We start from the raw sequence: 13,989 nt of genomic DNA on the forward strand, positions 1-13,989 counted from the left end.
AGCAGCAGGCAGCCAGGTCACCGCAGCTTAAAGGTTCAGAAACAAACTGTAAATGACTGGCCCCTGCAACTTCCAAACCAAAGCAGAATAAAAACAAAACAACAGAGCTTTTTTCCCAAGCTGCAGGCAACCAGAAGGAAACGTTCGGCTTGCCAGATTTCTCACACACCTGTCCTTTCAAAATCGGCACGTCAGAGAGCAGAGAAAGGCTTTGCTGGTGTTAGTCTTGTTAAACATTAATGCCAGTTTCCTCCCTTTAAGCACACAAAGGGACAGAGGTTTGACAAACGTCCTCAGACTGTGTGTCATTCGCTGCCTGGGAAGCGGAGCAGCAAGCTCTCAGGAAGCACAGAGGACAGAGCAGGCACAGGGCTGGACGTGGAATTCCTCCCTTGCATTCTGCACCTTTCCCGGAGGGAAGAACTTCTGAGTAAGTCTGGCTGGGAGTGCTGAGTGACCACAGTGAGAGACAGCTGTATGCTTGCCAGAGGTGTGGGGGAAAGTGAGCAAAAACTGAAGTGAGAGAGCGCAAAGCGCTGTAGCAGTGAATTCCTTAGCTCTCTCCTGGTTTTGTAGTTACACGGCTGCTCAAAGGCAGGAACTCAGCATCAGCTTTCTGCTTGCTAAAGATAGTGCTAGGAAGGTCTTTAATATCAACATTTGCAGCTCTGTTGTAGGATAAAGGACACTGTGGAGCTAAAACCTGATTGTGCACTATATCTCTTCCCTTTCTCCCCTTCCTCTCGTGCTCTCAGACAGAACCTAATTTCTCTGCCTAGCTAAATGCACATTTCTTGTCTAGTCTGATGAGAATCCACGTTTCCCTTTAGCTGTTAAAGGTGTTTTTTAAGTCACAAAGAAGTACTTTTACCTATGTCTTCTGCCAGTGTTAATTGTAGTGCAGCTGGAGCACTTGTGTGTGTTGGCTTTTATGCCTGATTTTTTTTATTACTTAAGTTATTACTCATTGCACTGTAAGGAACTTATTTTCTGGGCAAAAGACATCTTGGATATTGTTTTCCACTGAATAAATAACAGGGATCTGTGCTTTTCAAGAAACAATAACAGTATCGTGGGCTTAAGTCTATAGGGCTCTGAGGGAAGTAACTTAAGGTCAGAATGTAGACTTCAGTTTGTTGCTCCAAATATTCATGAGCTGAGAGCCACTGGGTAGCAGGGAGTCTGTTGTTCATTTTCATAGCCTGTAAGAGAGCAAATACTTTTGGTGATGGACTTATAAATATTACTAGTTGCTTTTTTGTTCTCCTTTTGTACACACGTGTTGGTTTTGCTGCATTTGCTCCGTATAATTTTCATTTCTTGCTGCTTTGCCTGATGCTATCTCTGTATCTTCCTGTAGGAACATGAGACTTTTTTTGGCTCCGTCCCAGATGGAAAGAATGAGAGAGAGAACAATTGTGTGCTTGCTTGCTCTAAGTCACCTTAATGTGTTTTGTATTAAATAACCTTGCAGTTCTTTATTATTGTGTAATGTTCCTGTTGCATGTCAGTGGTAGCAAATGATTTTCATCCTCAGGACTATATGCAAATTCCCTTGTAAGTTATGAAAAATAACAGAGTATTGTCCAGCTTCTTGTAAAAGCAAATAGGCCAACAGAAGTGCAAAATCCACAGTTTTATATGAAGCCAAGGTCTTCTGAGAACAAAATCTTTATAAGGGGAATACAAATCACCCAGATATTATCCTGACTCCAAATTAAAGCTTGAGATCCCACTGCTCTTCTAGGTGTGGTGATGAAATGTGGTCTGGGAGGCTCATTTCAGTGTGGTGAGTAATGTACACGCTAGTATTACCCTTGATTACAGCGAAGAGTGATTATGAGTGTCTCTGTCTGATGGAAGTTTGTTCCTGTTGAGATTTGTACTGAAATCTCAGTAAACAAAGCAAAGAGAAGCTAATGTCTGAATCTCTAGGAAAGTTTCCTTTAGCTCATGGTTTTGACTATTGCTGTGCAGCAGTGACTGAGCACTAGCTGATTGTCATCTGTTGATATTCAGTGAAATTGTTCTGAATTAGGGCCAAGGTGAAGTTATATTTAGCCTTGACTGGACTGTTATGTAGATAAGTACAATAGCAACAGGCATTGCAAATTATAGGTTGGCTCTTTTTCTTAATCTTTCCTTTTGTGTGTATATCTACCAACAGATTGGGGAAGAAATAGATCAAAGTATTTTTCAAAATTGTGCTCAGCTAAAAAAACAACGAAGCCCAACCACTCTTTTCTGGCAAAGTCTTTCATATGTCACTCAGTGATGGGTATACCCAACATATTTCCTTGTTTTCCTGGCTTATTTAACAAAAGAAAATAGAACAAAGGATACAGCAACAAGTCAGATATAGAAACGTAATTTAATTTTCAGTGCAAATGTTATTTAGACTTGAAACTTTGTTTTTTCAGATGTATGCATTTGTTTTGGGTCAGTGCATTAAGTCTTCCCATAATAATGAGTTTTGTATCAGTTTGTATCTTTAGCAGTTTCTCTTTGTAGCTCTTGATTTGCGCTGACATAAGAAAATCAAACTCAGTTCACAAATATTTGAAGAAATTGAATGAAGGAATACCATCACTGAAATGGATAGAAAATTCCCTCTCACAGTCAAGAGAAGCATTCCATTTTACTTAATGTGCACAAATCTATGCACACTGTAGCATGTACCAAGGGTCATGTTTGTCTGTCATAGCTGGAATTTATTTTGCATTCCATGAGGTCAGAGCCACTGAGGAAAACTAAGATGATAAGAAAGGCCAGGGTTCTGAAGCCTCACATCACTCCTCCTCCAGAGGCTGAATGCAGCCTCTGAACAGGAGACAAGCTAGTTCCCTTCGTGACATGTACAGGGTCAATTCTTAATATGTATTTTATTATTTTACCTGTTGTGCTCTTTTGTCACTCTTGTTGTATCCTCACATGGCTGTGAGGAAAAGAAGACTTTGAGTAGATTTCTTCTGAACGTATGAAGTGCTGAATTGCACTTGAGCACTTCCTTCTGGTATTTGAAGAAGAACCAAGTGCTCTTCCTTCCTCCTCCCATACTTCAGACCACCACTAGCAATGTCTCACTCACCATCTGCTTCTGCTCTTTTCTGCTTTTCCAAGTGCTGAATATATCTTCTAATTTTGTTCTTGCAGTTTATAGACATCAAGGTTGGAAAAGACCTCCAAGATCACATATCCAACCATCTACCTACCATCAATATTTCCCCACTAAACCACGTCCCTCAGTACAACATCTAAACATTTACTGAACACCTGCAGGGATGGTGACTCCACCACCTCTCTGGGCAGCCCCATTTCAGTGCCTCACCACTCTTTTGGAAAAGAAATTTTTCCTAGTATCCAGCCTGAACACCTCTCCTGGCACAACTTGAGGTCATTCCCTCTAGTCCTATTGCTAGTTACACGGGAGAAGATGCCAATCTCCACCTCACCACAACTTCCTTTCAGGTAGTTATAGAGAATTATAAGGTCTTACGTAAAAGTTGTGATTTCTGAGGGATACTGTTGCTGTTCCCCACTACGAAGTCTGTTATGAATGTTGGCTCTTTTCTTTAAAAAAATAAAAATGAAACAAAACAAAAAACCCAGGATAACTGTTTAGATCATCTTCAGGGCTTGCAGTGAATATGAATGCATTGGTAGGAGAGAGGACACTCTGGGTTTGATCCCAAAACTGACTGGACAGTTAATGGAAGAAAGTAGTAATTCCCTTTACTGCATTGGAAAAAACCAGTCAAAGTTATAGGCATACAGACATTTGGAGCTCTGGGCAGGTTGAAATGTACTCTTCCAATAGAGGAAGGAGAAACTGAGAAAAAATTAACCTCAAGATGGAGAAACAGGCTGTATTTCTCTGATCTTACCATTGCAAGAGTAATATATTATCATACAGAAAGCTGTTATGCTGCTTCATCTTTACAACAGAAACATAAAATGTGCCCTTGTCAGGAAAAATGTCCTTTCTCAGTCATGTAACCTGGAGCTTGCTGATTCTGTGCCCTTATTTCAGCTTTGTGCCTATGCAGAAATTTGCACAAAGTTGAACCGAGTTGCTGCAGTTGTTATGATGAAAAGATGCCCCCAGCTATTGCCAATATGAGGCCCCTCAGAGGCCTGAGCACTCTTTAGATAAAGTTTAAAATCAGAGTTACTACTTCTTTTCCTTTATGTTACATTTGAAATGCCTTCACAACCCAGGAGTGGTCTCACAAGGTTGTTGAGCCAGACTGCACTCAGGGCTGAAACCGAGGTTGTTCTGTGTTCATAGGGATAATTCAGGAGGTTCCAATGTGCTGGATTAGGTTCTAATAGTTTGTATTTTATTTCACATGAAGAGCAGTAACTCCAGAAGCAGCACAGACGTTTTTACACCTATTAAAACAATTTGGTGTTATCCTGTTGTGGCACATAGTATTTTCTCACTGGGTCCAGATGTCTCAGGCCTCAGACTTGCTGCATTGTGATATTAATAGTTGAAATGATGGCAGAAATTAGGAATGTCTGTTTCATAACAGACATATGGATAATGGCTTTCAGTTTTATAACCTGTTTTTCAAGGATGCTTTCTCGGTCTGTTAGACTTGTTTATGAGAACAGAAAACTGAATAAAGCAAATTGTACAGGGAAGTCTCCCTGGACACCAATGGGCTTCCAAACTCAGATCTCTACCCCTTGGAATGATGAAATACCTTAACAAAGAGGTAACACAGCCAGCAAAGGGGAGTTTGGCACGTGTTGACTGATACATTGCATGATACAGCAGTAGAAATCGGGGATCAGAACTAAACCAGTGAGTCTGGAAGGACAGTATGTCATTGTGGAGAAGCAAATAAGAGATTTTTGTGTTTATTCTGAAAGCAATTTGTTGGAGTGGGCAAGACAGAAAAGTTGTTAAAGACCAGATGCAGTCCTAATCTCCCTTCTTTTTCTCTGTCCCTACCACATATTTATTCATAGCTCTATTTGATGATGTTTTGGGTGACCTAAAATTTAATTCATAAGCAAGGCAGGGAAAGCAGGCTTGGCTGTATTCTGGATTTGTGTGCAGCCAGTACTCATGGCTTTCTGGCTTATAATTCTGTTCTTTTCCCTTTGGGTACAGAGTATTTCAGTGAAGTATAGAATAACCTTGTATGGTTTACTGTCTTGTGAGAGCAAAAAAGAACAGGCCCTATCTTACAACAGCTTTTCTAAACCAGAATTCTAGATTTAGAAGTTGCCAAACCCAGAACCGCCTCAGATATGTCAAAAATTAAACACCACAATTCATAAAAGCAATTTTTTATTTCTTCCCAAGGTGTGTGCATGTAAGCATGGAAGACTTGCAAAGCTCTGACAGAATGAGTTCCAAAACATTTAATGTTTTGAGATTCCCAGCCAGATAAAGAAGCAGATAAAGCGGATAAAGTTGAAAAATTACCTGTGCTTTGAAAAAGCAGAGCTGAGAGCTTCCACATGCCCTGGGAGTTGGAACAGTCATGTTCAGACATGCTGTTAAAGAACAAGTTTCAAGGACTGGTGGTTCTTAAATAGATGCATAAGAGCTTGTGTGTTCTGCCTGATTTAAGAAAATGCTATCATTTGCTGTCCTGACACTTTAACAAAAAAGCTGAGATCGCAAGAAAGCAGGTGTGACTAAATTGCTCTGAACAGCCTCCAGAACATCATGAAAAATCAGAAAAAGTGATGACATAACAGTGGAAATATCTGTTGCAAATATTGTTATTCAGAACATGGTAAAGGAGAAGAGTAACAATGAGGGAGGCTTTCATTCTCAACTTTGATCCATTTTCATTACTTTCAGGAGAAAATGAGGGCCAGTCTTAGGAAACCTGCACTAAACCTCTTTAGGAAAAAAAGAATGGCTGCCCCTGACATTTCAGTTCTTGCTTTTGAGGCTTTTATTTCCATCTGCAGGCAACTTCTGATCATTGGGATGGAAGGTACAGTGCAGATGTGTGAATCTTCTGTGCCTGATTGCCTGTGTTTGGGGCAGTATCTGAACAAAGGGGGTGAAAAAGACTTAAACATGGCAGAGTCTAAAAACCAGCCTGTGCCTGATTTTAGCAGTGCAGAAAACTGCCATAAATTTAGACCAGTGGGGAATCTAGCCCTCTTACTCTAGATATTTTCACATTTTCCTGTTATCTACTTCACCCTTAGGGATTTCTTGGCTAAGGCACGTACCTACTGCTGCTGTTGATTGATCACATTTTATCTTACAGTCATTTGTCGCAGTCAGATTTTCTTGCTGTCTTTGCTTTACAAATCCACTGTAATTTGAGTATTTAGGACCTGACCCATCAACTTTGATTTATTTGAAGATTTTTTGTGTTATACTTTTTTTTTTGTACAATTGTAGAGCATATTTGCCACTTCACGTAATCTACTTTGGCAGAACGACTCCTGAAATTCACTGGAGTAAATCAGACATTGCTTGTAAGCCATAAAAAAAACAGCTCAGCTACAGCCAGCTGAGTTTCTGTGCACTTCTCTCTAGGAACCAGCCATAAGGATTCAGAGCTTTGAAGGGATTTATCTGTGGGACAGTGCTCTCTTGCTGGCATGGCCCACCATCACTCCTCTGAACTGAGTACTTCAGAGGGCAGGAACTATACTATTTAGAAATAGCACATAACACTTAATATTTTTGTTTGTTTGTTTGATTCACAGTCCTAGCAGCCATCATTCAGTAATTGTCTCTATTTTTTATTCTTTCTTTAAGCACCTCTGGATCTTCGTACACTTTGGCAGATCTTATTGCTTTGTTCTAAGTGCTGTGATTCTTTTTAACAAGAGCAACACATTCATGAGACTGACCCTTTTGCAAACAATCTTGTTATGCAAATTCACTGTTAAGTTTGGAATGTAATTTGTTTTGTTTTGTTTTGTTTTTCAAACTCCCTAAGTCAGCAGTAAAGGAGGAAATGATCTGTTATGCAGGGTTTTGGGGATTTTGAGCTGTACTCCTGGTGAGAGCTCAAAAATAATAGGAGATCTGGTAGAAGAGTGGCTATTAAGCTGCTTCTTACATCACTTTCCTTTCCAAGCCAGGGGCAAGAAAAGACAAGTTCTACTTCTTACTTCATTACCACGTTGAATCAGTTCAAAAACCACCTAATGGCCATGTGCCTGGCATGGAGTGTTTGCTTATCATAGAATTACGATAGAGTGTATGCTATACCAACATACAGAATATATTGTAACAGAAAGGCTTACTGCTTAACTAAATGGGATCTATTTAGACTCAATAGTCCAGGAGGTCCCTTTTGGCTGGTCTTAATGTTCCCATGGCCCTCAGTTACAAGGAGTAACAGTAATACTCATCCTGACATCCCTTTCTGCTCCTGGTAGAATTAATCTGAAGAAAGATGTGATTTGTCTTTAGTGCAGCATACAGAGAAATTGCCCAAACCTAGACAGTCATTTATCCTTGGAAAGAGAATGTCAGAATTCAAAGTATCATCATTATATGTGTTCCTCTTGGGTTGTCTTGGCTAATCAGCAAAGCCATTTCACGCCACAAGTTTGTGATGTGTTGCCCCTTGTGCTTAGCACCCAGTTAGACCAGTCTGACTTCCCAGTTATTCTCAGACCTTGTATGCAGAGAAAGAAATATATATATATTTTTTGCCAAGTGTCCCTCAACATTTCTTCAAAGTCATGATGTTTTTTTAGCCTTTGAGTTACTCTACTGCTTTACACCTACGGAGACATGACTGGCATCTTTTTATACCGTAGCAGTTCTCCCATATCTTATTTGTGTGAATGTATGGATTATTGTCATGAGCTTTCACAAATATGTCTCTAAAAGCAGAGCTTTTCTGTTTGTTTGCTGAATGATGTCCTGGCAACAGTGCCCTTGGAGCAGTGTGAGACTGTACAGAGAGCAGTCAGAATTCAGCTGACTAAAAATTGCCTTTTTGTGTGTGTGTGTGTGTGTGTGTGTGTGTGGTGGTCATGTTATACTGAATAAAAATAGATTTGCTCACATTTTTCTGGAGAAATATTCTCTGAAGCTCGATTACTGGGTAAATTAAGTGTTTTTGTTGTTGTTGTTGAGTTTTGCTTTTCACACACGGAGAAACGTCTGTTGCTTTTGTTTCAGATTTCTTTAAATGCTTGTTATGGAAATGAGAAGTTTCTTCTCTTATATGGTAACCAAAAATGCTAAATACACAAACTAACATGCATGTAGTTACAGCTAATTCAGATTTTATTTGCATTGCTCTGATATGCGTTAGGCTATCTTGTTAAAAGTATGGCAAGCCCTGAGGAAAACTGGGGATAAGCAGAAAAGCTAAATAATGTACTAACAAAGCAACATCTTCCCAGCAAAAGGGGGAGAAAGTCCTGAGGAATATAAAACAGTGCTGGGTGACTTTCAGCTTGCCAAACTTCTGTTTCTATGAAATGATGGGATCTCGTCAACAAGAGCCTGGAAAGACCCAATATCTTTCTGTCAACACATTCCTTTTTCATCCTTCAGTAAATGGGCTCCCAAAGGATTGACCTTTTTGGAACAGGGAATTACCTGGAATAGAGAGAGTGAAAAACTGTTGGTATTTTGTTAGTTTAAACACAGTGGAATTTGCAGGACTAAAGGAGCACTGAGCAGCTTCTCCTGACTTGTCTGCCCTCAGAAAAGGATGATCAATGCAATCATTCCTGACACTTCAGGAGAGCTAGAATGGTGTGAATTACTTCCTCGAGGAAGTCACTTAACCACCCTCCAGTCACTTTTAATCTCACATCAGAAATGCAACTCAAGATTTTTATTAGTGTTTATAAAACCTTGTGGATAATGGAAACAAAATCCTTAACAAATGCAACTTCTTTTTACTCACCTTGCTCTTACATCCAGAAGAAGTAAAAAGGCAGCTTTATAGCCACAGCTCTTGCAGCATCCTCTTGTTAAAAGCTAGCTAATGAAGTTATGGGAGTTGTAAAGCCTACACTGTGTTTGCCACTCATTTCTTCCCTTTTCTAGAGTTAATGTTTGGCAATGGAAGGGGGCAGGAGCTGTACACCAATTTAACCCTATCGAAAGGTCAGGCTTGCTGCTTTTGGTACTGCTTTTGTGCTGCCTGCTTTCAGAATCTTCTCCAAGAATTAAATTCTCTCTCTTTTCCACACAGCCAACAGTTAACATCCACACGGTGCAGGCAAGAAAAGAGTCCTGTTTAAAACTGGTGACTTCCCAACTTTAGAGTGAGATATGGCAGGAAGGCTCAGATATTTATGGCCCCAAGAACCAGCCCTTTTCCACCACCTATATTTTGATTTATGGCCCCAAGAACCAGCCCTTTTCCACCACCTATATTTTGAGTTCAAGTCAGCCTTGCTTAGGGACGTCACAAAGAGAGTATAAGTTCAGCATTTTCATTTTCTGTTTTGTGATGGTTAGGGTGCAAATTACCCCAAAGCAGTGCAGCAAGTGATTTTCTTGATGTGAATAAGATAGAGTTCCACTGTAGTCCATCATACTAATGAAAGTAGATGGCACGTGATACTAGCCCTTATTAGAGAAAATAATCTTCCAGACACACACTGGAAGATATATCTCTATTTGAGAACCACAGTTCCTGTAGAGCAACTTTTTCTCTGTGTTTGAGTGAGGGAAAGAAGAAACTGAAGAGATTGAATTGGAACTTTAAGCTCATATATATTTAGAGCTCCGAGTGCTACGGAACTCTTAGCAACTCTTTGAAAGGGTAGATAACAGCAGGACAAGGGGAAATGGTTTTTAAGTTGAGGGAGGGAAGATTTAGGTTGAATGTCAGGGGGAAATTCTTTACAGAGAGAGTGGTGAGGTGCTGGAACAGCTGCCCAGAGAGGTTGTGGATGCCCCGTCCCTGGAAGTGTTCAAGGCCAGGTTGGATGGGGCCTGGGCAGCCTGGTCTTGTATTAAATGTGGAGGTTGGTGGCCCTGCATGTGGCAGGGGGGTTGGAGATTCATGATCCTTGAGGTCCCTTCCAACCCTGGCCATTCTGTGATTGTGCGATTCTGTGGAACAATTCACAGCAGCAAAGCTAAGCATGCTTGGAAGGGATGGAAATCTCTCAGATTCCATCTGCTCCCTTTGCTGTGCAGCAGTGATTCCTGCTGTGAAGGTAGCTCAGGGTTTGTGCATGGCCTGTTTACACGTCACGGTGGGCTGTGTTGACAGGTGTTTGCTGTTGAGATGGCAATTCACTGTGCCTACTGACTGACCAGCAGTTGGAGAGCTGCTCATCTCAGGGTGCATGCTGGAGGAATACATGTATTGCTTGGGGAATTGGAGCAATGCATTCCTGTGTGTTTTGTGAAATGCAGTTAGTCTCAAATACCATTGCTTGGAGGAAGATTCTGCTCAAGCAAACTAGTTAAGAAACCTGCATTTATTTGTTATGCTGCTTATCCACAATATTTTGACAGTGTATGTAATGACACACTCGTAAGATGCCATACAACATCATTCTGTATGCAGGAAACTTCAATAAAAGCATTTTGCTTAACAAACTGTCTACAAACGATGAAAAGTTATTTGTTTCTGTCCAATTGTATCCATTTAAAAGACTGTGGAATTATTTTGCCCTTGAGAGAATACTGTTCTAAGAGAAGTAGGTTACTTGAAGGAAGGAACATTTTATTATCCGTTGTTTGGCTTTTGGAATTATTTTCTTGATCCTGTTATTTGCCACTGTCCTTCAGCGAAAGCGTGCCTGAGGCCAAAGAAACAAGGTTTTGCTTTTCTTTCTTGTTGGATTATTCCTATTTCTTCTACCTGAATGACTGAAGTTTACAGGATAACATGATGTGAAACAATCTGTTAACTATCGTATCCAAAGTACTTGACAACACGCATGTCTTAAAAGGGCCTTTTGCTCTGCGTTCCCAAACTTGTGCAGAGGAAGTGAGTGGGAGTTTAACTGCCTTCAGGGGTTCAAGATCAAGCATGAAGTGCCGCCACTTCATTAGAAGCCTAGGATTTAGAAGAGTGACTTGTATTTTATAAGTAGAAACATTGTGCAACTGCAACTTCTGCAGGTCATGCAAACCTTACTTTCCCCCCCTGCATATCTCCTGATGAATCAACAAACCTCTTTCCAACAGTGAAAACAACTGGAAAGATGAGAGAGAGATGGTTTTCCTATTTCTATCAGGAATATAAATATTCTGAATGAGAACAGCAGTGGTATTCGATTAAAGCTGTTGGATGAACAACATCAAACAGAGACCAGGAGTCTGGTCCACACATGAGAAGCAGGATGCTTTCAGGGACCTTGAGTTCACTGCTTGCTATTTTGGGGGGTCCAGATATTCTGCATAAGACATTTGTAAACATTCCTGATTTTTTTTTCATTGCCTTTTAAGTAGAATTGCATAGTAGAGAAACAAAGCCATAACTGTCAAAACAACAAATTATAACACCTCATCACAAACAAGACAACTTAGAATTTGATAGCCTGTTCACCATGCAAAGAAATTTGCTTGGTGAGTCACATATAAGACAGGAGCCTAGAATGGGAAGCATGGATCCAATAAATAGAAGCTATGCTCCATACCCCTAAAGGTAAAATGGAGTTGAAGTAAGGTACCTCCTTCACAAGGTTGTTTTCATGCACAGGGATAAGTGTGTTGCATTTATGAAGAGTTATCCTGGAATGGTTAATAAACTGCATCTTAGAATAGCCTTTGTAGATTTCCTTGAAGAATTTGTGTGTTCTTAGGTACAGAATTTTTTTCTGCCAGATTTTATGCTCTTTGTAGCAGAGCTATTGCAGAAATGATTTCTGTGGTATCCACAGATTGAGCTTCTGGTCTGATTGGCATCTATCAACAACAATGTAAGTAAAAAATAATATTAATAATGATAGGGAAATGTCTGTCTGCATCATAAAGGTGACTGGGGATGGTCACAGCTTCCCAGATATGGAAAAGTGACAGAAATACATATAGTATGTTTCTTACAGTGACAAAGAGTCAGAGAGAAAATTGGTATGTTCCTTGCTTCTGCTGTCTTCTTACTAATTTGCCCCCTGTTGGCTTGTATTTTATTCCTGTCGTCAATACACATTATCATTTGTAGTCTAATGTTTTTTAAATCTCAAAGAGCCTAATTAATTTGGTTGTCAATTTTCCCATGCTGCAAAGGGAAGAAGCGTTAACGTGTGCTGAGGAATTCTGCATAGCCTCTTTGCAGGGTCTGTCCGGTCCCTTAGCAGAATCTAACAGTGGATTTAGCTAGTGTGACTTCAAAGGATGCAATGGAAGCTGTGCTCTTTATATGTGAAATACATTTCCACTTCAAAATCCCTGTACTGTCTAAGCAAATGTCAGTGCATCTCTAGGGCAGGAATATGTGACATACAGATGTAAGGACCTTGAGTCTAAGCTAGAGGAGTGCTAAGAGTAATACATGTTTGATAATCATGGTGTTAAACTGAAGAGGTCTAGACAAGACAGATGTGAAAAATGAAGAATCATGGCAGCCCTCCAGGTCTGATGAGGCTGATTTAAGTTGCAGTAGGCCAAGGTAATTCTAGGTAATTCTTTGCAAACTCTGCTGTGACAACCAGCCAAAGCCGTATCCTCTGTCACCTGCTTTTGATCGTTTGAGATATCTTAATACACCTGTCTGAAGCTGCATAGAATGACAGGAAATTGAACTTCTGGGAACCAAAATGAAAAGAATGTATTCTGATATGAACCCTTTCTGACCTAACATGAAGAAAAGTTTTCAGTGAGCTTTAAGTAATTGTTAGTGAAGTATTTGCCATCGTCTTTGGCGTGAGATCTGTCTTTTCCGTAAGAATGTATGTTTATTTTTTTCAAAATGAGGAAGGAAGAGAAGCCACCAAAAAGTGTAACTTCTGTGCAAAAAAGACTTGATTTCTCAGGACTCTGAAAAAGAGAAAAGTACCTTTTGTGATAATTTCATAGTTGTCTTTTTCTGACCAGAACTTTCCTTTTTCTCCGATACTTCTGAACTTCGGTTGCAAAATATCACCAACTATAAGAAACTGGGATGAAACCTAATGATTTGGTTTGGGGCTATGTTTTTCAAGGAGAAGAAAATATCCCAACTCAAAGTATGTTTCTCAGGAATTACATCGCTGCTCCGGACCATTACATTCATGCATAGTGGTTGGCACCCATGTCTGTGGGTTTCTACCGGCTGCTGGGGGAAAAGCACCTAGCAGCAGAGATCTTCTGTGCCTTTTTTTCCTTTGCTACAGCTGATATTTGCTCCTGTGGCTTCTTTTGGTCAAAAAAAAAAAAAAAAAAAAAAAATTCTTCCACTTGGATTTTATGCGTACAAGATATTTTATAAAAAGCAAATGTGCAAAGAACCCCAAAACAACAGAAACTTAACTTGATGTTCATGGTCTTTGTAGAACACAAATTTGGCTGTGTATGCAAGTCAGTGCACAGGAATCCTTCCTTTTTTTCTTTGCTTCTTGAAACAGAGAGGCTTCTAGGCCAAACTGTCAAAGGAGCCATGATTATTTCTTCTGCGGTTGTACGCATGCATTGTGGAAGAGCAGTAAAAATCCCCCTTTTTTGACATGGTTTTGGTTTTTTATTGCTTTCTGTTGCTGGCTCATCACTGATGAGCCAGGTGATTAATGAGTTGTTTAATTTCCTTTTGTCTTTTTTGTTTTTAAAGTCTTTGTAACAATGTACAACACCCAAGTAACAATGGCTAATTTTGCAAATCCTTGCAAATATTTTTTCTGAGGGTTTTTTCCAAGGTAGCACTGAGACCTTTCTGTACAGTTAATATTCTTCGGTGTGGAATGTGGGAAGATTAGTCTGTGTTTTTCAGTCTGTAATACTCTTTTGATAGAGATACTTCTGTTCTCTTTGATAAGGAAGACTTAATCCATTTGCAACAACATCAGACCGAAGACAAAACATATCTTCTTTTTTCCAGTCTTATTAATTTACTGTATACACTGGGGATTTGAAATGCTGTGGCAAAA

At 39.9% G+C, this 13,989-nt stretch overlaps 1 protein-coding gene across 9 annotated transcripts in view; it reads left to right on the top strand.

The window, feature by feature from the left end:
- The window catches only part of DENND2B (DENN domain containing 2B), a 154,753-nt gene that overhangs the window by 77,970 nt on the left and 62,794 nt on the right, over positions 1–13,989 (top strand). The window contains exon 1 of one of the 9 annotated variants that reach the window (XM_090140475.1): positions 299–430. The exons of 7 other annotated variants lie outside the window; for them this stretch is intronic. The gene's annotated coding sequence lies outside the window, so the exon portion shown is untranslated. Of the gene's footprint in view, positions 1–298; positions 431–13,989 lie in introns of those variants that run through there. One more of the 9 variants, XM_090140476.1, reaches the window with a different exon arrangement.

Source organism: Phasianus colchicus, chromosome 5, assembly GCF_987193195.1.
Source record: "Phasianus colchicus chromosome 5, bPhaCol1.hap1.1, whole genome shotgun sequence".
In the NCBI taxonomy this organism is placed as follows: domain Eukaryota; kingdom Metazoa; phylum Chordata; class Aves; order Galliformes; family Phasianidae; genus Phasianus; species Phasianus colchicus.